The sequence below is a fragment of the Hemiscyllium ocellatum genome, chromosome 16 (assembly GCF_020745735.1).
Source record: "Hemiscyllium ocellatum isolate sHemOce1 chromosome 16, sHemOce1.pat.X.cur, whole genome shotgun sequence".
In the NCBI taxonomy this organism is placed as follows: domain Eukaryota; kingdom Metazoa; phylum Chordata; class Chondrichthyes; order Orectolobiformes; family Hemiscylliidae; genus Hemiscyllium; species Hemiscyllium ocellatum.
Window position 1 is genome coordinate 63,629,682 of NC_083416.1, and position 25,862 is coordinate 63,655,543.

At 39.8% G+C, this 25,862-nt stretch overlaps 1 protein-coding gene and 1 non-coding gene across 2 annotated transcripts in view; both read right to left on the reverse strand.

Moving 5' to 3' along the window:
* Positions 1-25,862, reverse strand: part of wwc1 (WW and C2 domain containing 1) — a 137,385-nt gene that overhangs the window by 105,029 nt on the left and 6,494 nt on the right. The gene's annotated exons all lie outside the window — the stretch shown is intronic.
* On the reverse strand, positions 5,072-5,174 carry LOC132823566 (U6 spliceosomal RNA). The gene has a single exon (XR_009645562.1). It is a non-coding gene; the product is annotated as a U6 spliceosomal RNA (small nuclear RNA).

Consider the following 25,862-nt stretch of genomic DNA (forward strand, 5'->3'; position numbering starts at 1 on the left):
AATTGTAGAATACATTTTGGGCATTGCACCACCTTATATTGGGTGCTATGTTAAGCAGTTATAGCACTAAATCCTCAGTAAAGCATTTATTACTTTTATAAATATCTCTGCATCATTATCATTCTGTTTTGTTACTGTACATCTCTATTATTTATTAAAAAGGTACAATTGAAGAGCTTTAGGTAGCCAAGGTGCAGAGGTGCCCATCAATCCTATTACAGCAGAACATGAGTAAGTTCAAACAGTTCAGGAAAGCACAGTTATTTACTACAAATAGTTTCATTAAACTGGAGAATGTTACTACCATGTGCATAGTCCTCTGAATTAATGCAAAATGATTTCAAAAAGAGGTTTAAGCACTGTTAGTAAAGAAATGATTAATTAAGAAATAACTTCTATTTGTCTGGAGTACACAAAATAAGTATCAAGTTTTAAAGAGCACTTAAAGCACAGATAAACCATTAAAAAACCATAAAACAATTAAAAAGTGCACTCCAACTTCAAGTTGCCTCAGCACAGAATTTCATTCTGATAATCTTAGGTGGGACAGTGGGACAGAGAGACAGACAGATATGAAGATATGTTGATACAGAAATATTCAGATGTGTGTCTTAATAACACTTAGCCATCACCATTTAATTTCAGGTAGACATGTGGTTAATCTAGAAGTTATAAAGTATGAGTTACACTCAATCATAGAACAAGAATTGAGAATGCAATTTGCATCAAAAATAGCATAAAATGAGTAAAAGCCATATTTTCTTCCGAAAAAAAACACAATGTTCATGCAATTTGACTTGAAGTACTTGAGTAAATCAGATTAAGATAAACATATTTTAACGTCTTTTTTAAAGCTTTTATGGCAATTTGAATGAAGCAGTATAAAGGACAGACGGCACTTTGTGCTCAAAATAAATTTAACTTTCTAGATAATTTGAATTAAAAGCTAAGAAATTATGAATTAAAAAGGGTTGCACTGCACATGGCATATGGTGGGGCAAAGGTGATAAAAGTTTTCATTTGCAAGGGTTTCATGACTAACCTAGATTAATATGAATAAAAGAAGCCAACAACTACCTTTCTTCAGCACATATGACAAAGTTATTCCAACACATCTTGCGTTAGGGAAGGAAAATAGTTGATGCTGAGCAGAGGGAAATGGAAAGCAAACAAGGATAAAGTGGGAAAACAAAGATCAATCTTCCCAACAATTAACATAGTCTAACAACAAGGAGTTTGTGGAATAGTAGAATAGGAAGAACTCGATGGTATTAACAAGTCAATGACAGATGGCCTGAGGATGATGTCACTTGAATACGGAGATGAGGAAATTAATACAAAATACTTTCTGCGCTATTTTGTTCCTGTTACTGAGACAGCCAGTGTTTCGCCTTTAGGGCTCCTCTCAAATAGCCAATAGGGTACAGAAAAGGTTGGCATTACCAGATTAGATGTAGATACTAAATAAGAGAAACCACAGCTGTACAATAGAAGATGATATTAAAGGAAATCGCATCTAGAAAATAAGAAATAAAAACAGAGTAGATCATTTGGCTCCTTGACACTGCTAAGCCAATTTAATAAGATTTTGGATCTTAACTCCATTTCACTGCCATCTCCCATCATACTTGACTTGACTCCCTTACATAGATCAAAAATCTATTTAACTCAGCAATAAATGTACACAATGTCATCTAGGAAAGAGAACTTTAAAGATTAACAACCCTCTCAGAGGAACCAATTTCCTCAACATCTCAGTCTTAAAGAGAGAACCCTTATTGCGAAACTAAGTTCTCAAGTTCAAGATTCCTCCATAAGAGAAACATCCTCCCAACATCAGTGACTAGTGGTGTGCCACAAGGATCGGTGCTGAGTCCATGACTTTTTGTCATTTATATAAATGATTTGGATGTGAACATAGGAGGTATAGTTAGTAAGTCTGCAGATGACACCAAAATTGGAGGTGTTGTGGACAGCGAAGAAAGTTACCTCAGAGCACAATGATCAGATGGGTCAATGGGTTGAGGAATGGCAGATGGAGTTTAATTTAGAAGTGCTGCATTCTGGAAAAGCAAATCAGAGCAGGGCTTATACACTTAATAGTAGAGCAGATGGTGTTTGGTATGCTATCCTTTATTGGTCAGAGTACTGAATACAGGAATTGGGAGGTCATGTTGGGGCTGTACAGGACATTGGTTAGGCCACTTTTGAAATATTGTGCGCAATTCTGGTCTCCTTCCTATTGGAAGCATGTTGTGAAACTTGAAAGGGGTCAGAAAAGATTTACAAGGATGTTGTCAGGATTGAAGGATTTGAGCTATAGAGAGAGGCTCAATAGACCACGACTATATTCCCTGGAGCGTCAGAGGCTGAGGGGTGATCTTATAGAGGTTTATAAAATCACAAGGAGCATGGAAAGGATAAATTGAACAAGTATTTTCTCTGGGGTGGGAGAGATCAGAACTAGAGGGCATAGGTTTCAGGTGTAGTGGGGAAAGATATAAAAGGGACCTAAGGGGCAACCTTTCTACACAGAAGGTGATGCATGTATGAAATGAGCTGCCAGAGGAAGTGGTGGTGCATGTACAGCATTTAAAAGGCATTCTGGATGGGTATAGCAATGTTTGTGAGAAGATTTGTAGCTCGGGTGCTCGTTGTTGTAGTTTTGTTCGCCGAGCTAGGAATTTGTGTTGCAGACGTTTCGTCACCTGTCAAGGTGACATCCTCAGTGCTTGGGAGCCTCCTGCAAAGCGCTTTTGTGATCTTTCCTCTGGCGTTTGTAGTGGTTTGAATCTGCCACTTTTGGTTGTCAGTTCCAGCTGTCCGCTGCAGTGGTCGGTATATTGGGTCCAGGTCGATGTGCTTTTTGATTGAATCTGTGGATGAGTGCCATGCCTCTCGGATTCCCTGGCTGTTCTCTGTTTGGCTTGTCCTATAATAGTAGCATTGTCCCAGTCGAATTCATGTTGGTTGTCATCTGCGTGTGTGGCTACTAAAGATAGCTGGTCGTGTCGTTTCGTGGCTAGTTGGTGTTCTTGGATACGGATCGTTAGCTGTCTTCCTGTTTGTCCTATGTAGTGTTTTGTGCAGTCCTTGCATGGGATTTTGTTCACTACATTGGTTTTGCTCATGCTGGGTATTGGGTCCTTCGTTCTGGTGAGCTGTTGCCTGAGAGTGACTGTTGGTTTGTGTGCTGTTATAAGTCCTAGTGGTCGCTGTCGTCTGGCTGTCAATTCAGAAATGCTCTTGATGTATGGTAGTGTGGCTAGTCCTTTGGGTTGCGGCATTTCCTCATTCCGTTGTCTTTCCCTTAGGCACCTGTTGATGAAATTGCACGGGTATCCGTTTTTGACGAAACACCCTCCCAACATCTAACCCATTAAGCTCCTGAGACTCTTAAATGCTGAAGTAATCTCATTCCCCTCAATGCTAATAAAAACAGGCTCATCGTTTCCTCATAAGACTGGTGAGCTTGACATCAGTGGTGGGCAAGTTATTCCGAAGAAAATATATAAAAACCAGTTGAAGAGTGACACCTGTGACAGCATATTTTCTGCCAAGGCCTTAAAGTGTGAGTTTGGTATGAGACCTACTCATCATATATAATCAGCAAATAGGTAACTTTGAAACAGATGCAATACTTAGAGGAGTTGATTACCTGAATTTGGGAGAGCGCTGTCTTGCTGAAGTGTATGGAGCTAAAATAAGCTTTTACTTCAGTAGCATAGGATGGCAGGAATGGGTATTTTTCTCTATTTAAGAGTCCACAGAATCGCTTTGATTGACTTTCAGTTCAGTACTATTGTGCATAGTTATCATCTCTACATCAACTCCACTGTTTTGTAAATTAAACACCTGATGGAACTCAGTAGCCAACACACAATGTCTACTTGAAGAATTGGATTTTAGACAAATGTAATGATTTGTTCCACTCTAACCAATTCTTGATATTGTCTGTTGAATTCCTCTGCTAACTTCCTCAGGTATACACAGAGGTTTTCTGGGTGAAACCATTTTATTGCTCATTGTTCTCCCCTGCAGGTATTTTCTTCAGACTTGGGAGGTGAAGCAGCACTTTTTTTTAAATTGGGAGGATGACAGATTTGGTTACAATTTGAATATATTCACAGCACTGATCATTTGTGCCAAGTACATGTCCTTTCTTTGAAGTTCACAGTTCATCTGTTTTGACATTATGTCTGTGAGAAACCTAAAGTCAAACAACCATGCATTGTGTGACAGTTCAGTGCACACTTCATTCCTCGATTAAAGAAAAGTAATGGTTTCAGGCATATCTAAAATCTCTGCAGGACTTCCCTCGGCTCAAGCACGTCACATCAGCATGGAGTATTAGTTCACCACAGGTAGCAGTGAGTTCATCGAATAAACCTTTAAACAAGTGGTGCTGAAGGGCTCTTGTCTGAATCAAATTTACATTCTTAGCGACAACTTTAATTCCATTAGAAAGTCAACAATTCTACTCGCCAGTGCTTCTTGGAGAACTACGCCGTGATAGTTGAAACAAAAAGGGGAAATCAGGATCATTTCTGCAAAATGTAACAAAGCTCTCATTTGCAAGTAGCATGGTTGGTGCACCATCAGTTGTGATGGAAACCAATTACTCCACTGGAATTTTTTTGCAAGTACCATTTGAATTTACTATAGATCTCCGCATCCCCTGCTCTCTCATTAAGGGGCAAAGAGGTTAGAAGATTCTCTTTAGTTGTTACATCCTTGAAACCCATTCGCACAAAAGCAATGAGCTGGATTGTGTCAACCAAATCAATAGGTTCGTCAAATTGCAGTGCAAAGTCGTCCTTCAGATCCTGCTGTCGTTGCTGAAAGATGTCTTTGGACAAAGACTCACTTGTGTCGCTACTGTGGAATAACAAGTGAGATGCTCTGAATTGCCATTATCTTTTCTTTGTTCTTAAATTCTTTAAACAGAGTCACTGCTTCTCAAATTACTTCACCATCTGTGAATGATTTGTATTTCACCAGAAGATGGCAAAGACGAAATGATCCTTTAGTATAGGCTTTCCCTTTTGCTGTTGGTTTAGAAAAAAAAAGACAAAAAAAAATACAATTCATGCATTTGCATGTCAGCCTTTAGCAGGGACCATGCTAATCTTCTCTGTATCGTTCCAATTTTCGTATATGTGCTGCTGAAGCAAGTGCAGCCTGCTGCCTGTTTACTGATCTTTGAAAATAGCCTTCATCTTGTCAGCTCTCTTTCTCTGAAATATAGTTGTCTCTTGAATAACATCTTTGAATTCACTGTGCAACACTGTGGTGCTATTCCAAATTCTTCATCTTGCTTACCAAAATACTTTTGTGACATACAAGACAGTCATTGTTTAAGATTGAGAGCAGAAATTTATTTCCTCATTCCAAGGAAGTTTTACATTTTTGCTTTCTTTTCAGATGGTCCAGGTTCATTACTCATTATTGTTGCTTCACCTTGCAGTTTTTGGCATCACTCTGGCCTTGACATATATTCGCACTGGTCAACATCTTGATCTGTGCCTCTGGAAGATCCAGAATGTTGCTGCCTGTTTTCATATGTGGAGTCAGAAAGAGGTCACATGGTCTGTGGTTAATTTTTTTCCCTGGGGTCTCTTGTCAGTTTGTGTTGCTTAGATATTGGTTGTGGGGTGCAGCAGCTTTCCTGTAACTTTTCCCACGCCCTGCACAGACCTATTAGATGAACAGCCGAGAAAGAAAAACTGCAGGTCCGTAGAAAATGAGCAGAGGAGCAGATCTAGATAAATGGCTCTTTCAGAGAATGTGCATGGACATGATGAATAACTTATGTTTCCAATATTGTAATATGCTGGCTTCACACACAGTTCCAAATATATTTCTCACTTTTTGGCATATAAAAAACTTACTTAACCCTGCAATAATAGGCCATCTGGACCAAACTGAAACATTGTTCAACAAGCTGTCAAAGCTTGTTAAGAGTATGTAGTCTTCTCCAGCTCTATAGCTTCTGGTAAGATCAACCTGTCAATCGCAATGTGTTGGAGACCATTAACAGTCACCCACGCAAATGGAAATCTCAAATGGTTAGAAAACAACCTTGTAATGACTTCAATATATCCAATTAATGAGGTGGCTTTTATTTTCCCAACCGCACCCTGCTCTTTCCCTGCCCTTGGAACTCCCACCAGAGTTAGGACTAGAGGCAACAGCCAGTACACAGGCTCCAGCACCATTGTGTATTGCTGTCAAATTTGCATTCTACCCCAATTCACAGCAGAAAAAAAAAGTCTTTTTTTTTGCATCAACAGAAATCAACATTGTTAAAAAAGTTAGTTAATAAGGACGATCAAGGCCAGGCCAGCAGACACATCTGACAAACAGAAACAGCAAATAAACGGTATATGAACCTAAACTAAAGAGGCTTCCTCAAGTTACCCAGCCTACTGATCGTATTAAAAACACTTGATGATCTGGATAGATATCGAAACCCAAAGTTTCAATCTACCACTTAGGTATGCTGCATTTAATCCTGCATTCCCAGTTAAGCTCATATGTTGTAAAATCAGGCATGTTCTGAGATAGTTTATTGTTGATGATGGATCTTGGCAGATTGCAAATTCTCAGCTTCAGACAAGAAACTAGCATGAAATGATTTTTAAAAAAAAACATCTGAAGTTAACTGTACAAACAACAGACTAGACACTGAACAGAGACTGGGAAATATTCTGTACCAAGTCCTGGATTATTGTTATAGGCTATGGACACATATCTTCATTAAACCTTTGATCAAAGTAGATTGTCTCAGTAGAGTTTTTTTAAATCATTGGCTTTTTGAAAGTATGTACTGTAGCATTTTGCTAGTTTGCAATATAAACTGGATTCCCTCATACACACAGGTACAGAAATAATTTTTTCATGTAATATGCAAGGTTATAAAAACTAGTGTAAATCCAATCAATCTAATGACGAATCATACAAGTGTATGCACCTTGTAGAATAAAGATTCAAAGACTTGCTCCATATGAGCTTCCACTCATAGCTGAAGGAGGTGGCCATTTAAAAGGGAAAAGTGCACACCTGCTTGACTCTAAGTAAACTAACACCAGAGGACCTACTATAGCACTATAAAAAAAAGAGAGCCCTGTGCCACAGAAGGACTAAGACCACTATGTAAGCGATTAGTCAAAGAATCCCCATAATGAATACAGCTACTACCAGTACCACTGGACAGTCAGAGCTCAGAGAAGCCTTGGAAAATACCAGGTGCAGCCAACGCTCAAGGAAAGCCCAGGGAACCATTCGGTGCTGTTGAGACTCAGAAGACATTTTTAGGATCTTAGAAAGTGGAAGGCATTGACTCTGCAACTGGGACAAAGGTAACTCTTTTTAAAGGTAGTGCTCTGTTCAACGCAGCTGAAGACCTGGAGTGTGTCCAGAATCAGTGACAAAGTGCAGCCCTGGAAAACACAGTCTCAGGTGAAGAGACTGAATCAGTGGAAGATGAGGTCGTCTGTGTCAGAGCAGCTTCTGAGGGAATTTCAGAGACTGGATCTTCAGTTGTAAAGAATTGAAATGGGAAAGAGAGTGTTAATGAGATTTTAAGAGTAGGTGATTATTTACAACTGTGTGGGTTGCTGACAAATGTGTGAGTTGAGCACATCTGTCATTCAACATGCAATGCATTATGTTTGACTACAGTTTGTTTACTTAATCCACAATCTGCTTTTGTTAATTCTCTTCGTTGAAGTATAAGATATACATTCTTAAGAGAGTTTTCTGACTTTGTGTAGTAAACAAAGTTTATTTTTTTCATTTTAAAATCATGGAATCTTGTGGTTTTATTCCAAGGACTTAGGATTTGAAATTTTGTCTACTTCAAATTTTAAGAAGTGTGACTAGTCCCTTTCCAGATCATAACAAATTTGGCAGTCAGATCCAGGATCATAAATGAAGTAATAATCTGTTCCAAGCTCATTGTGAATAATAATTCTGACTTTTGGATCTTGAGCAGTGGCCAGAGTCACCGTTGTGCATCTGAGAGGCAAAGGGCTACATGGACAGCACGTATATGTACGTGGTCACACAATAAATGAAAAGCATGCAGGCAGATAAGTATGAATGGCTACTATGAAGTTTAAGAAAACTAGACAGATAGAGCAGGAGCCACCTGAGTCTGTCATGTTTGCTAATCTGTATTGCTGAGGGCACTGGTTCCTCAGGAGAGTGGAGCCACAGCCAAGCCCGCTGCACCGTGGGAAATTCAGCTGTACATGGAAGAAAGACAGAAAATGAAAGTATTCGCTATCGGGGATTCCATAGTAAGGGGAACAGGCAAGCATTTCTGTGGCAGTCAACATGACTCCAGGATGACGTGTTGCTCCCTGGTCCCATTGTCAAGGATGCCATGAACTGCAGGAAATTCTCTGAAGCGCAGAATCCCTATACTGTGGAAGCAGGCCATTCAGCCAAGTGAGTTCATACCGACCCACCAAACAGTATCGCATCCAGATGCATCCCCTACCCTATCCCTGCATTTTCCCGTGGCTAAACAATGTAACCTGCACATTCCTTGACACCATGGGTAATTAGCATGGCCAATCCACCTAACTTGCAAATCTTTGGACCATGGGAAGAAACTGGAGCACACAGATGAAACCCACACAAACATAGGGAGAATGTGCAAACTCCACAAGACAGTCGTCTGAGGCTGGAATTGAAGCTGGTTCTCTAGCACTGCGAGGCAACAATGTTAACCACTGAGCCACCATGTCGCTATCATTCTAGTGGAGAGGGCAATTAGCCAGAAGTCATGATCCACATTGTTATCAATGCAGGTAAGAGGAGGGATGAGATCCTGAAAGTAGATTTCAGATGTTAGAAAGAAAATTAAAAAGCAAGACCCCAACAGTGGTAATCTTGGGATTACTCCAAGTGAGATTACATGCGAGTGAACACAAGAACAGGTGGATTGATCAATTGAATGTGTGGCTGGAGAACTAGTGTAGGACGGAGGCTATCAGATTTCTGAGGTTGTTCATTTTGAAGCATTCCTGAAGCTTGTTACCTGCCCTGTGCGACAGTTTAGGACATCAGCTCTGGACTGGTGAAGAACCATTTCTAACGGTCTACATAGTTATCAAGAACATTGCTAGGCCCAGAAAGGAAGTTCTTCTGAAAAAGTATAAGCAGCGAGGAGCTAAAAAGGGAAAAAATTTCATCGGTAATCTCTGGATTATTACCTGAGCCACAATTCTGCATTGTCCTTGCATATATCCTAGTCCATCAGCTGTTTTACAGAAAGGCAATGTAACCCTCAAAAGAAGACCATCACATTTCCAAAAGTTAGGTCATAATCATTCATTAGATTGATCTATGTTTGTGGGAGTCAGTGAACCTAATGTCATGGATAAGGAAACTTCTAAAGACCATAACTTAGGACAAAATCACTAGTGATTTGCAAAACATTGACCAAAAATTTGTAAATACAGAGCTCTGCCATCATCTCTTTCAGGATGGCTGTCCAAGATTCTCCATTCTTCCAGCCTACTAGACATATTGGAAGGATATACACATTGACAATCAATCTGTTTGATCACATTGTAAGCACACCTTCCATGGACACAAGTCCCAACATGGGTCTCAAACTCAGAGCTTCTGACTCAGAAAAAGGAGCACTATCAAACATGATATGAGATCTCCAATTATCACATAAGGCTCAATATTCTGTGTTAGTCAGAGTGAACAAGGAATCATTGATTTTAAAAAGAAAGAGAAAACACAACCAGCAGTGTAGTGTATAGAATCAGTACAGCGGGCATTTGCCCTTTTATCTTTCAGGTTAGCTGGATGTTTCTCCTTTGCTGCAGATCTTGTAGGAGCCAGCACAAATCAGAGAACATTTACTTGACAATGCAAAAGCTGTACATGTATTTTCTTCAATTCATGTACTTAACATGTCAGTGGTACTAAAACTCTGCCAGTTGTCTAAGGTCTGATGATCTGTCCCTCATGTTCCAGCCCATACTCTCTTTTGATCTACGTAATCTTTGCTCCATCCGGTGGTTAGAAACAAAGTCTTTACTGCACATATATGAAGCAATTTTCACTCAAAGTTTCTGACAATGTAATTTAGCCTACTTCCACTTGGTTCTTCATTTAACCTGACTAATCATCCTAGTTCTTCAACTCCAATTTCAAATAAGTGAGAAATTAGCAATAGTGTATAAATTAAATAAATCCTCAATAAATTTGTATAGTATCCTGTTAAATAATGTAAAAATGTTTAAAAAAGGTCATCACTATGGCAATATGTTAGACTCATTAATTGCCTGAAACAAGTTTAGGAGAATGAGTAAAATGTTCTAGTTCACTTCAATAGCACCACTGTGAACAAAATTTCATTTTTTGTATGATCAGCACATAGAACATAGAAAAGTACAGCACAGAACAGGCCCTTTGGCCCTTGTGCCGAGGTTTATTCCTAATCTGAAATAAAATAACCTAACCTACACACCCCTCAAATCATTGCTGTTCACGTGCATGTCCAACAGTCGCTTAAATGTCCCTAATAACTCTGTTTCTACCACCACCGCTGGCAACACATTCCATGCATTCATAACTCTCTTTGTAAAGAACCTACCTCTGATGTCTCCTCTATACCTTCCTCCTAATATCTTAAAGTTATGACCCCTCGTGCCAGTCAATCCTGCCCTGGGAAAAAGTCTCTGGCCATTTACTCTATCCATGCCTCTCATTACCTTGTATACCTCGATCAGGTCACCTCTCTTCCTCCTTCTCTCCAGCAAGAAAAGTCTGAGCTTAGTCAACTTCTATTCATAAGACAAGCCCTCCAGTCCAGGCAGCATCCTGGTAAACCTTCTTTGCACCCTGTCCAAAGCCTCTGTATCTTTCCTATAATAGGGTGACCAGAACTGGACACAATATTCCAAGTGTGGTCTCGCCAGGGTCTTGTAGAGCTATAAGTAGCACTAATATGCCCAGCAAATTAAAATGTAAAATAAACACCCAATCTCAGAGGTTTTTAAGTGAGAATCCCCAGTAGAATTAAAGTCAACTGACTAACATGCTTCATCAAAGCTGTAAAAACTAAACTGAAAACAAAAAATGCTGGCGATCACAGCGGGTCAGGTACCATCCATGGAGACAATCATCTTGACTACTAGCTGCTTAAATTATAATAGTTCTGAGTTTTGACATCACTGTATAAAAGGAAAGATGAAATACAAAACCAAAACAATTAATATTCAGCACGTTACAATCTTCTCCATTATCATTCAACTTGTGTGCACAATGTATGGTTTTTCACAAAATGAATTTAGAACAAGAAATTTGTCCATTTGTATAGTTCAATAAAAATGAATGCACAAGTGGAAATATTAGTACCATATCCAAAAGCATAAAGAAAATTGAATCTATGGTACAACTTTGAAGCATTTTGTGTTTTAACAGTTCAATGTTAGTATCATGCTGTTCAAAATTAATTGTAATGGATAAAAGTGCATTCTAATGATCTACTTTAATGAATAGTAATGGAGTTATTAGCCCTGGAGGTTAAGTGATTGCTTATCCTATCACACAAACACAGAACAATCTCAGAAAAGTGTGATTAATAGGATTCTCAGAGGTGATTGGAACAGCATTATACTGTCAATAAATCTCACATGGTTCTCTTAAGACAGATCAGACATGCTTCATTTCATGGCATTAAAATCTGAAATCTCTTCAGCAAAATTACTTTCACAGCCACAACATCAGTAGTAGTCAACTGTATACTTCACTAAATTGTAGAGGGAGCATCAGCAGTCAAATGTTGCATCAGAAAATTATATTTTTATGCACACACAAGCCTCCCACATTCTTCTCCAAACATAAATTTAAAATATTAAGTCAGCTTAATGAATGCGAAGCAATTGGCTTAAACTCAGAACTGAACTGTACAGCATTGTCTGGAAGTAATTGAACACCTCAATGCTGATCCAAAGTGTTGTAATTATTTTCTCGATAAACCTGCTGAACATTGAAGTTCTTTGTCCACTGGCAGCTTTACTTCCTGTACGAACATATTTATTATTTGTAAATTCATAAATGGCTCCAACTTGCATCTCCTCCCAACACTATGACTGCAATAAGATCTGGTCTTTGTTCACTTTTCTCAATCTTTTGAACTGGTCTAATTTGAAGGAAGAATGATATTTAAAACTTTGTTTTATACTCTATTAACAGATCAGTACATTGATATTTTGTTACACCAAAGTTGGAGATGTGCTCTGTTTTATTTCTAGTCCCACTCCTCCACTGGTCACAACAAATTTTAAATTTAACTGAGTTAGTGATATGGCCAATTCTTTGTCTTAGGCTGTCAAGTTAATAAAGAACAAGTCGGCCAGCTTTAGTCAATGTACAGCTGGTTTATGAAGTAAAGATGCAAAGATAATTAACATTTATATAAACATATACACACACAAAGCTAACTTATATACACAAGCAAGTCTGAGGAGAAATTTTAAAAAATGAAAATGTTGCAGAATGTTAACTTGAAGGTATTTTGGCCAAGTAATAATTAATTCATAAAAAATCATAAGTCAAATTATGTCCCAAATGGTATTCTAATTCTAAAGGAATTCTGTGCAAACAAGCTACTGGCAATGGGGTACCTTCAAGGGACAACTGTAGTCTGAAGAATTGTGTTTTCTGGAGCAGGTAACTTTCAATAGGTGTTTAGCTCACACACTTGGCTGAGAATTGTAAAGAATGGGATAGCAATGGGCTGTTGCTCTTCACGTGGTCAAATCAGGAGGTCAAGGAGGTCAAAAATGCAATGATTTTAGAGAGCATAAAAAATAGGTCACATTACCTCTCCCTCCAAATTTGCCAGACTGAATGATTCCATCCACACTCCCTTCTCCATGCGGATGCAATATTGTTGCTAAAAAAAAGTGGAGTATGCCAGCAAAGTGTCCTTTACTTAAATATACCTATATGGGCTCACAAAATAGTTAAAAAATATTTAGAACACATCAGTTCATCACAATAATACATCACTAAAAAGAAGTTTTAGATTCAATTTTTGATCAGTGTTGAAATAATTAATCTCACAGAGTGACAAGGCCATTCCATTAATCTTGGTGTTTACAGGTAAGAATGTAAAATTGGCCAGAGGTCACACGTCAGATTGCTGGAAATGTTTGTTTTGAAAATCAAGTGTGCCCTCATGTTTTGCAAGAAAACATCAGATATAATTTCTATCTCAACCCTTCCAAAATGGTGTCACCTGGTATAAACAAAATTAATTCAACAGTAACCGGTCTAGTAAAATATACACTTTATATGCAGTCATGGAGATGTATAGCACGGAAACAGATCTTTTGGTCCAATTTGACCATGCCAAGATGTCCAAAGTAAATCTAGCTCCATTTGCCAACACCCAGCCCACATCCCTCCAAACCCTTCCTACTCACATACCCATCCACCAGATGCCTTTTAAATGTTGTCATTGTACCAGCCTCCACCACTTTCTCAGGCATCTCATTCCAAACACACACTACACTGCCCGAAAAAGTTGCCCTTTAGGTCCCTTTTATATCTTTCCCCTCACCCCAAACTTATGCCCTCCAGGTCTGGATTCCCCCATCCCAGGGAAAAGACTTTGTCTATTTATTCTATCCATGCCTCTCATGATTTTATAAAGCTCTATAAGGTCACCCCTCAGCCTCCGACGCTCCAGGGAAAACAGCCCCAGCCTATTCAGCCTTTCCTGACAGCTCAAATCCTCACTCTGTCAGCATCTTTGTAAATCTTTTCTGAACCCTTTCAAGCTTCACAACATCCTTCCGATAGGAAGGAGATCAGAATTGCAAGCAATATTCCAAAAGAGGCTTAAACAACACCTGGTACAGCCACAACATGACCTCCCAACTTCTATAATCAATACTCTGAACAATAAAGGAAAGCATACCAAATGCCAAATATGAACACTTTTCCAGATAGAGTCACAGAGATGTACAGCACGGAAGTAGACCCTTCGGTCCAACTTGTCTATGCTGACTAGATATCCCAACGCAACATCCCAACTTGCCAGCACCTAGCCCATATCCCTCCAAACCCTTCCTATTCATATAACTATCCAGATACCTTTTAAATGTTATAATTGTACTAGCCTCCACCACTTCCTCTGGCAGCTCATTCCATACACTTATTACCCTCTGCATGAAAATGTTGCCCAGTAGGTCTCTTTTATATCTTTCCCCTCTCACCCTAAACCTATGCCTTCTAGTTCTGGACTCCCCCAATCCAGGGAAAAGACTTTGTCTATTTATTCTATCCATGCCCCCCATGAGTTTTTGTAAACCTCTATAAGGTCACCCCTCAGCCTCCGACGCTCCAGGAAAAACAGCCCTAGCCTATTCAACCTCTCCCTATATCTCAAAATCCTCCAACCCTGACTCTTTCAAGTTTCACATCTTTCCAGTTGGAAGGAGACCAAAATTGCATGCAATATTCCAACAGTGGCCTCACAATGTCCTGTACAGCCGCAACATGACCTCCCAACTCCTATACTCAATATTCTGACCAATAAAGGAAAACGTACCAAATGCCTTCTTCACTGTACTATCTACCTGTGACTCCACTTTCAAGGAGCTATGAACCTGCACTCTAAGGTCTCTTTGTTCAGCAACACTCCTAAGGACCTTACCATAAAGTATTTAAATGCTGCTCAGCTTTGCTTTTTCAAAATGCAACACCTCACATTTACCTAAATTAAACTCCATCTTTCACTTCTCAGCCCATTGGCCTATCTGATCAAGATCCCATTGTAATCTGAGGTAACCCTCTTCACTGTCCACTACACCTCCAATTTTGGTGTCATCTGCAAACTTACTAACTATACCTCTTATGCTCCCATCCAAATCATTTATATAAATGATGAAAAGTAGTTGACCCCGCACCGATCCTTGTGGCACTCCACTGGTCACAGGGCCTCCAATCTGAAAAACAACCCTCCACCACCACTCTCTGTTGACCTTGCTATCTATTTTCCCACATTCTCTATTTTCCATATCCTTCTCCACAGTAAATACTGATGCAAAATACTCATTTAGTATCTTCTCCATCTTTTAAGGATCCACACATAGGTGGCCTTGCTGATATTTAAGGGGCTCCATTCTCTCAGTGGTAATTCTTTTGTTCCTAATGTATTGATAAAATTCTTGTGGATTTTCCTTAATCCTATTTACCAAAGCTATCTCATGTCCCTTTTTTGCCCTTCTGATTTCCCTTTTAAGTACTCTCCTACTGCCTTTATACTCTTTGGAGCATTCATTCGATCGTTGCTGTCTGTACCTGACATATGTTTCCTTCTTTTTCTTGATCAAAACTCAATTATTCTAATCATCCAGCATTCCCCACATCTACCAATCTTGCACTTCCACCCTAACAGGAACATACTGTCCCTGGACTCTTGCTATCTCATTTTTGAAGACTTCTCATTTTCCTGCTATCTTTTTACCAACAAACATCCGCCCCAATCAATTTTTCAAAGTTCTTGCCTAATACTGTCAAAATTGGCCTTCACCCAATTTAAAACTTTAACTTTTAGATTGAATCTATCCTTTTCCATCATTATTATAAAACTAATAGAATAATGGTCGCTGGCTCCAAAGTGCTCCTCCACTGACACCTCAGTCACCTGCCCTGCCTTATATCCCAAGAATAGGTCAGGTTTTGCACCTTTTCTGGTAGGTACATCCACATAATGAATCAGAAGATTTTCTTGTCCACACTTAAATTCCTCTTCATCACAGCCGACCTAGTCTATATTTGGAAAGTTAAAATCCCTTACCGTAACTACCCGTATTATCCTTACACATAACTGAGATTTCCTTACACATTTGTTTCTCAATTTCCTGCTGACGACTGGGGAGTCGACAGTACAATCCCAAAAAGGTGATTATCCCTTTCTTATTTCTCAGTTTCATCCAAATAACTTCCCTGGACATATTCTCAAGAATATCCTCCCTAATTACAGCTGTAATGTTAACACTCAAAGATGCCACTCTCTCTCCTCTCTTGCCCTACCTCACCTTTCTATTCTTCCTATAGCATTTGTACCCTGGAACATTAAGCTGCGATTCCTGCCCATCCCTGAGCCACGTCTCTGTAATTGCTAAGATATCTCAGTCCCATGTTCCCAGACATGCCCTGAATTCATCTGCTTTACCTGTTAGGCCTCTTGCATTGAAAATAAATGCAGTTTAACATATCAGTCCTACCTAGGTCTCTGCTTTGTTCTGCCTGCCCTGACTGTTTGACTTGCTCCTGTTCCCATTTGTACCAGTCTCAGATTGATGTCTTTCCTCACTATCTTCCTGGGTCCCATCCCCTCCTTACTAATTTTAATCATCCCAAGTAGCTCTCGCAAACCTCCCTGCCAGTATATTAGTCACTTTCCAATTCAGGTGCATTCCGTCCTTCTTATACAGGTTACTTCTACTCCAGAAGAGATTCCAATGATCCAAAAATGTGGAGCCTTTTCCCCTGTATCAGCTCCTCAGTCATGCATTCATCTGCTCCATCCTCCTAGTCCTATCCGCATTAGCTCATGGCAGTGGAAGTAATCCAGATGTCCTTCAGGACCTCCTTTTTAAAATTCCTGCCTAAATTACTATATGCTCTCCTCAGAATCTTATCCTTTTCTCTTTCTAAGTTGTTAGTTCCGATATGAACAACCACCTCCTGCTAGTCCCTCTCCCCTTCGTGAATATTCTGCACCTCCTTCGAGATATCCTTGATCCTGGCACCAGAGAGGCAACACATCATAGAGTCATACAGATGTACAGCATTGAAACAGACCCTTCGGTCCAACCAGTCCATGCCAATCTAGTCCCGGCCCATGTCCCTCCAAACCCTTCCTATTCATATACCCATCCAAATGCCTCTTAAATGTTGCAATTGTACCAGCCTCCACCACTTCCTCTGGCAGCTCTTTCCATACACGTACCACCCTCTGCATGAAAATGTTTCCCCTTAGGTCTCTTTTATATCTTTCCCCTCTCACCCTAAACCTATGCCCTTAGTTCTGGACTCCCCAACCCCAAGGAAAAGACTTTGTCTATTTATCCTATCCATGCCCCTCATAATTTTGAAAACCTCAATATAGTCACCCCTCAGCCTCCGACGCTCCAGGGAAAAACAGCCCCAGCCTGTTCAGCCTCTCCCGGTAGCTCAGATCCTCCAACCCTTGTAACACCCTTGTAAATCTTTTCGGAACCCTTTCAAGTTTCACAACATCTTTCTGATGTCTTGCTGTCGGGCTCAGAAATGTCTGTCTGTGTCTCTGACTGGGCAATCCTCTATCAGTATCAACTGCTTAGAACCTGACATACCCTTCATTACATTACAGCCAGTCTCAGTACTAGAAACCTGACTATTTGTGCTACATTCCCCTGACAGCACATCGCCCAACAGCTCCGCCCCCTTCCCCACTCCACATTTTTCCAAATTGGCATACATATTTGAGATGGTGACAGCCACTGGAGAATCCTGCATGACCTGCGTCCCTCTCCTGTCTTTCCTGGCAGTAACCCATCTATCCTGAATTGAATTGAATTGAATTGAATTGAATTTATTGTCACGTGTACTGAGGCACAGTGAAAAGCTTTGTCTTGCAAGCAATACAGCCAGGTCAGAGTTAAGTATCATAAATAAATAATAGGTAAACAGCAGCAAAAAACAAAAACACAGGTACAGTCGAATGTTAAGAGTTTGAGAATCCATTCAGCATTCTAACAATAGTAAGGTAGAAACTATTTCAAAACCGGCTGGTGCATGTGTTCAGGCTTCTGTACCTTCTCCCTGACGGTAGAGGTTTTAGAAAAACATTGCTAAGGTGGGATGGATCTTTGAGAATACTGGTGGCCTTTCCTTAACAACGGGCCTATTAAATGGATTCTATAGGTGGAAGGTTGGCCTTTGTGATTGTCCAGGCCAAGTTCACCACTCTGTAACCATCTCCGGTCGTGACTTGCCATTGTCCGACTATATCTGTTAATTTTCTCCCTTCTTACGGCAGATATCCATCAAATCTCCTGGCTTCTGTAAATTCCTCATTGCCACTCAACATCAATCCCTGCAATCCGATAGGATTTGCAACTAAACACACTTCCTACAGATGTAATCATCAGTAACATAGAAATTCTCCCTAATCTCCCACACCCGACAGGAAGAGCACATCACTCTACTGAAGGCCATCTTTGCACCTTAACTATCTACAGATGCAGAAAACAGCACAGTCTTACTGCTCTAAAAAACAACTCTGCAGGTCAACTTAGTATTTATGCTTTAGATTTGTAAAGTTTAATTAAGAGATAGATCTCAATAAAACCTATAATCAAAAAAAGAATCCACTCTATCCACTATTGTTGCTTTACAAAATAAACAGTAAAATTACACTTTAAAAAGCCACTTAGCTGCTTCCCTGCTGTGAACTCCCCCCCTCACAGGTTACTACTACAAGGTCAACTATGAACTTGGCTGTTTGTTAACTTTTCATAGTCAAACTCCAAAGTCCAGACATTCTTGAAAGCTAACAGCAAAAGCAATAGCTATGCAGATTCATTGTTGAATGAGACAAAAGTGTAGGTTTCTTTCTCCATTTGAATAACTTCCAATGTGGTCAATACCTTTATCAGTCTTCCTCCTTTTTAAAGTGCCTTGTTTTAACTTTCTTTCTCCCCAAAGTTCCAAAACAATGCAATACCTTCTCGAACAGTAATTACTGCTGCTAGAATTTGAGGAAATGAGCTCCAACACTGAAAACACCTCAAAAAGAGAGCAACTTACAGCCACAATTTTTCCCATCCTCAATCTACACTTTCAAAAGCACAATGACAATTCAGAATCTTCCTCGTTTTCTCTTGTTTCAAACAGCTGGCACTCTCTGCCTATTCTGATATTTCCAATTACATCAGAGTATATGTTCATTGCTTCCTCCACAGATTAGCCTAAACGAGAAAGCATTTAGCAGGCCTTGCAGTTCAATTATGGAAGTGCATTCTAAACGTTTTCCTGCTGTGACCTCATTTTGAGGGTTGAAAATTGTTGCATTTCCTCAGTGAGATCTGTGGGAGATGAATGGGAGTGTGTGTGTTGCTGCTGCTGCTGTTTGAGAAAGAGTATAGCTGTAATAAATTGGTCAAACCTCTTCCACAGCCATTATTGCCTTGTAACTCATGACACCAGAATTTCAGTTACCAACACCACTTGGAATCTCAACCAATACTTTTGGATTCCTAGACATTCAAATAATCTATTTTGAAAAATACTTTTATTTAAAAAAAATAAAGTACTAGACAAAAGCATACAACTTTAAAATTCATGATTTGGAGACGCTGGTGTTGGACTGAGGTGTACAAAGTTAAAAATCACACAACACCAGGTTATAGTCCAACAGGTTTATTTGGAAATACTAGCTTTCGGAGCACTGCTCCTTCGTCAGGTGATTGTGTATTCTCCACAATCACCTGATGAAGGAGCAGTGCTCCGAAAGCTAGTGCTTCCAAATAAACCTGTTGGACTATAACCTGGTGTTGTGTAATCTTTTAAATTATAATACATAATCTAAGATAACATGAATTGCTGAAGTGTTAACTAATACACCACTGAAATTTCAACTTTTGGCACCCTGTTAAGAGGAACACAACATTCGTCACATTCCACTGCTTTAACAAACATGAAGCCTATTATTTATATTGTCCTAGCTCTGCAAATATGCTTATACTAATCATAAGATCATTCTGGGTGTTCTGCATTCCAAGCATACTTGCATTGCATGCCTAGTTTATTACTTTGTTCATACAGAGACACATTTCTGACTCTCACTTAGATAATCAGAGAGGAGTGTCAACAGGTTATTTGGTTATCACAATTCCTTATATTTAGCAATAAATATATTTTAAGACAAATCATTATTGACAGTAATACAAAATGAACTGACTCCGTCAAAAATAATTATTTGCCCAGAAACGTCATCCAATATAAAGGACATATTTGATGTGTATGATATTCAATGTGCTATTAATCGATAGATTTTCTAAACATCTTTTATTTCTTCCTTCCCCTGTAACACTGCTAGATTCAACAATGAGATTTGAAAAACTGTAGCTGAAGTTCAGTGACAGCACAGGTGGAGAGCTGTTAATAAAGCAAACTGTATTTTAGGCTTCCTGAACAAGGGCAGAGAGTTCAAGAGCAGGGAGATGTTGATAAACTTAGATATGATATTGGTTAGACTGCAGCTGGAGTATGGTGTACAGTTCTTGTATCACACTATAGAAATGACTTGAATGCATTGGAGAGTGCAAAAGAGGCTTACTAGAATAGCTCCAGACACTTAAATTTTGTGGAAAGACTGAAGAAGTTGGGACTGTTTTCCTTGGAAAGGACAAGGCCAAGAGGAGATGTGATAGTTTACAAAACCATGTGGAGTCAGGACAGAGTGGATAGAGAGAAACTGTTCCCACTCTCAAATGGATCCAGGACCAGTTTTAATTTATTTTGCGAAAGAAGTAAATGCGAGGTGAGAAAAAATGTTGTGATATTGAGTAGTTAAGGTATAGAATATACTGTCTGGTGGTATGGTGGAGACAGATTCAATTGAGGTATTCAAAAGGGCATTGCATGGTTATTTAAATGAAAACAATGTGCAGAGTTACAGAAATGGCAGGGGATTGGCACAAAGTTAAAACACTCAGAAGGCCAGTGCAGACACAATGGGATGACTGGCCTACTTTTAAGCCACAACAATTCTGTGATTCTTTGTTGACCTCCTTTGGTGTTCTAGGATGTAGGTCATTAGAACTCAAATACTTTTGCATATTCACGTTATACTGTTTTCAGAACTGGTCCCTTCTCTATATTTATCATATCTGACTGCTTCGCTTCCTCCTCCTGCATTCTTAGATTTCTCTATCACTTCTTTGTGAATGCAAAGATTAATTTTCCATTTAATGTAGCCACTAAGCCCTTCAATCTCCATAAGGTTTTCTTCTTTGCTGTTAGTCTTGGCCATGAACTATTCTTTTACTTTTGATTTGTTTGTTAAGATTCTTTACTATTTCCATTTATGTCAGTCATTTGTTAAAATTTCTTGATTCCCAATTATTTTGATTTCCATCAGCAAAAAATACTGTTAACTAATATTTTTTGATGGTGACTTCAGAAAACTCTTCTGAAAGGAATTGTAACTAGCTTCATTTTTACTGAAAAGATTGCATTTTATAAAGCAAACTGTGAAATAAAAAAGAACCCGCAAGACAAAACATTCATATTTAATAAAGCTATGTTTACAATAGGTAAATTTTTAGGTGCCATTAATGGAGTAAAGTTAATATTCACTCGAGAATACACGTTAATTGATAACCAGCACAGAATTATAAAAGGTTAATGGTACTTAAGGGAACAGTCTATTGATCACAGGTCCCATCAACAAGAGTGGAGGGAAATAATTGGTTGAACACCCATGTCAGTTCCATTTTCACACTCCTATTCTCACCTATTTTTCTCTCTCTTGCTCTATCAGAACCACAATATGGTTGCCTTCATTCTCACTTTCAAACACAGAAAGCCCCACAATTGATCATCCTTCACCAGTTCTTAAACTCATAGAATCATTATAGTGCAGAAAGAGCCCATTCAGCCCATCGACTCTCCAAAGTCCATCTCAGCCCAGACCCAGCCCCCCCCCCCACCAAATTCCTCATATCCCTGCATTTACACGAATCCACCTAGCCTGCACATCCCTGGATACTTTGGGGCAATTTAGCATGGCCAATCCACCTAACCTTAACATCTTTATACTGTGGGAGGAACCCTGAATATCCGGTAGAAATCCACACAGACACAGAGAATGTGCAAACTCCACAGAGAGTCACCCAAGGCTAGAATCGAGCACTGTAAGGCAGCAGTCCTAACCACTCAGTCACCATGCCGTCCATTTCAGTCACCTCCAGCATGGTGCCTTTCAAATCTTCCCCTTCCCTCCCAGCAGTCCAAAGGGACAGTTCCCTCCCTGGCATCTATGTCCACCCAATAATCCCTAACACCTTACTGGCTTCACTCATAAACTTTCCATACAAGTGTAGAAGATGCAATACCCCTCCTTTACCTCCAGCTCCTGCCTTCCCAGTGAAATAATGATTTCCTCACATGGTGGGGGTGGGGGAAGAATCTATGTTGTCCTGCATTGTATGAATTGACTTGCTGTTCACAATCTAGTGACTGTAGCCTGAACTTCTGTTCAACAGATAGTGTCTTCTCGACTGGTGAGGATTGCGTTACTGCTTAGAAGAACACCACAGTTCCATTCGCAAATGTAACTCGGAGCTTCCTGTTCATTTTTTTTTATTCACCTCCCACTGTGAATTTGGCCTTCTACACTGTTCCAAGGAAGTTCAACGCACGCTCAAGGTACAGCATCTTGTCTTTCTATTAGACACTTTACATGTAGCCTTCTGGGCTGAATAGAACAATTTCAGATTTTAACCCCATCCCCATTGTTTGCAGCAACCCTACTACTCACATTTAGATCTTTTGTAGATGTATATTTTGTTCTTTATTTCACTAACACCAGTTGTTGCATTTCACCATCATCTTTTCATTATCTAATATTTCCCCCATCCACCTTGTCCCAGAATTATTTTGTTCTTTCACCATCTCCCCAAACTCCTCGTCCCAGTGCATGCTTAAACTTGATTATATCTTTTTAACTTTTTTTCAGTTCTAACAAAAATAATTGATCTGGAACATTAACATCTAGGTTTTTACCACAGATACTGAATGAGCAGCTGAACATTTCAACCACTTTTTTTTCAGATTTCAGAAAATAATGAGTACAAGTTAGAGGAACTGTCAACAACTGAGGAGTCTGGGAGAAATGCTGAGCAGGGACTCAGAGAGATGAGTATTGAGAACACCATTACTTTTAAGTTAAATAAAATACTTAGATTCAAAATGTAGTGTAAACTGTCCCACAGTGCTGTAAATTTTCTGCACTGCATACCTTTAGTGTGAGGTCATTCTTATAAGTATTCAGCAATGAAAACTCCCACAAGACTCTTGCAGTGTCTTCCTCTATGCTATCTTGCTGGATGGCCACTCACTCACTATCCTCTCAAACTTTCTGTGGGGCAACCACATCCTGCAATGTGCAATCTAGGAAGTTTTCATCTCCTCGTATGTCCTGCATTATTTCCAAACATGCCTCAGCTCTAAAATCCAGAGATCAAATAGTTAAAGAAAGCCTGGTGGCATAGTGGTTAGCACTGCTGCCTCACAGCGCCAGAGACCCGGGTTCAATTCCCGACTCAGGCAACTGTGTGTGGAGTTTGCACATTCTCTCCGTGTCTGTGTGGGTTTCCTCCGGGTGCTCCTGTTTCCTCCCACAATCCAAAAATGTGCAGGTTAGGTGAACTGGCCATGCTAAATTGCCCACAGTGTTAGGTGAAGGGGTAAACGTAGGGGAATGGGTCTAGGTGGGTGGCAGGTCAGTGTGGAGTTGTTGGGCCGAAGGGCCTGTTTCCACACTGTAAGTAATCTAATCTAATCTCCACTGGCATTCCCACATGGCTTTGGAATTTAAATCAATAGGTCTTAAATGGCTTATCATTTACTTACAAGTGTATTGAAAAAAAACTTACAAATAAAACACCTACTTTTATTTACACATTTGATTTTCCTCCACAAAGTTTCCCATTATTAGCCTTCCTTCAAGTATAAGTTTTTCTAACCCTTTCTTTTACAGTAAGGAATCAGACCTGTCGCTTTTTGTTGCAATACTTCAATGTACAGGTATTTCCCTTCTGCTTCAGTGACTGTACCAATAAGTAACACTGAAGACACAATCTGAAAAATGCATTAATACCCATAGACATATTAAGGGAAGAGACTGTCCATTCCACCTAAAATTTAGATGAAAAAAATGAATGTAGTATAAAACAAGATTTCCAGTTGTTGATGTCCTTCAGAAGCAAGTCATCTGCAAAACTGCAAGGTGAGTGAAAGTCATTGCACACAGCGTCAAAAAAATTCCTTCAGCCTGTCAAATTTGCACCAGTCAAAAACAACCAGTTATTCTAATCTCATTTTCCAGCACTAGAAAAAATGCCTTGACTTCACAAATGTACATCTAAATACTTCTTAAATGTTGTGAGGACTTCTACCTGACAAGCAGAGAGCTAAGAATACAACCACCATCTCTTCACCCCCCCCCCACCCAATGCAATTACATACACTTATAATATGGATTCCAGTACTGCACAAAATGCATTAACTGTGGCTTGCCTAACTTTTAGAGTTCTGGATCAGTGGTGCTGATAAGAGCACAGCAGTTCAGGCAGCATCCAACGAGCAGCGAAATCGACGTTTCGGGCAAAAGCCCTTCATCAGAAAATACCTTAACTTTTAGAATTCCTACCTAACCTCCCTACTCTTAAACTGCATGCCTCATTTAATAAAGGCAGTATTCCAAATGCCTTCTGAACAACTTTAACTGCTGTTCCAAGCCAAGTGCACCACCTGACACTTACCTGACCACAACTGAATTGCACTCACTACTGATCAGCCCATCTGTACTTTCCTGTAATCTAAGATGGTCCTCACTATTTACCATCCCAGCAATCTGTGTATCATCCACAAACTTACTGATCAACCCTTGTACATTCAAGTATAAATCATTTATGCATACCACAAACAGCAAGGGTCCCAACACTTATCCCTACAGTGGCTCCGTGGTTAGCTCTATTGCCTCACAGCACCATGGACCTGGGTTCAATTCCACTCTCAGGCAACTGCCTGTGTGGAGTTTGCACATTCTCCCGATGTTTGTGTAGATTTCCTCCGGTGCTCCAGTTTCCTCCAACTGTCCAAAAAGATGGGCAGCATAGGTGAATTGGCCATGCCAAATTGCCCATAATGTCCAGCAATGTACAAGGTAGACAGATTAGTAATGGGAAATGCAGGGTTACAGGGGTAGGGTATAAGAGTGGATCTGGGTGGGATGCTCTATGGAGGGTTGGTGTGGACTCGATGGTCTGAATGGCCTACTTCCACACTGTAGGGATTCTATTCCATGAACCCCACTGGACAAAAGCTTCCAGTCACAACAACACCCCTCTCTGCTTCCTGCCCTCAGCCAATTCAGAACCAATTTGTCAAGCTTTCACAGACCCCATGAACTCTGAACTTCTGCATCAGTTTCTCATATGGAACTTTATCAAAAAGCTTTCTGAAGATAAGAAAACAATGTCAAATACATTTCCCTCACTTACACACCTGAAAAATTCAACTAAGTTATCCAGACATGACATAACCATACTGACTGTTATAGAATAGAATATAGAATAGAATCCATACAGTGTGGAAATAGGCCATTTGGTCCAAAAAGTCCATACCTACCCTCCTTTCCCTCCCTCTCCAAGTATAGATTAATTCTGTTAGTCAGAATTGTTTTCAATAGTTTCCCTACCTGGCTGACTGGCCTGCAGATTTGTGGTTTACTTGCTTCCTTCTTGAATAACGATTCTACACTGGCTGTTATAGAGTGATAGAGATGTACAGCATGGAAACAGACCCTTCGGTCCAATCAGTCCATGCCGACCAGATATCCCAATCCAATCTAGTCACACCTGCCAGCACCTGGCCCATATCCCTCCAAATCCTTCCTATTCATATACCCATCCAAATACCTCTTAAATGTTGCAATTGTACAAGCCTCCCACATCGTCTGGCAGTTCATTCCATACATGTACCACCCTCTGCATGAAAAGGTTGCCCTTTAGGTCTCTTTTATATCTTTCCCCTCTCAC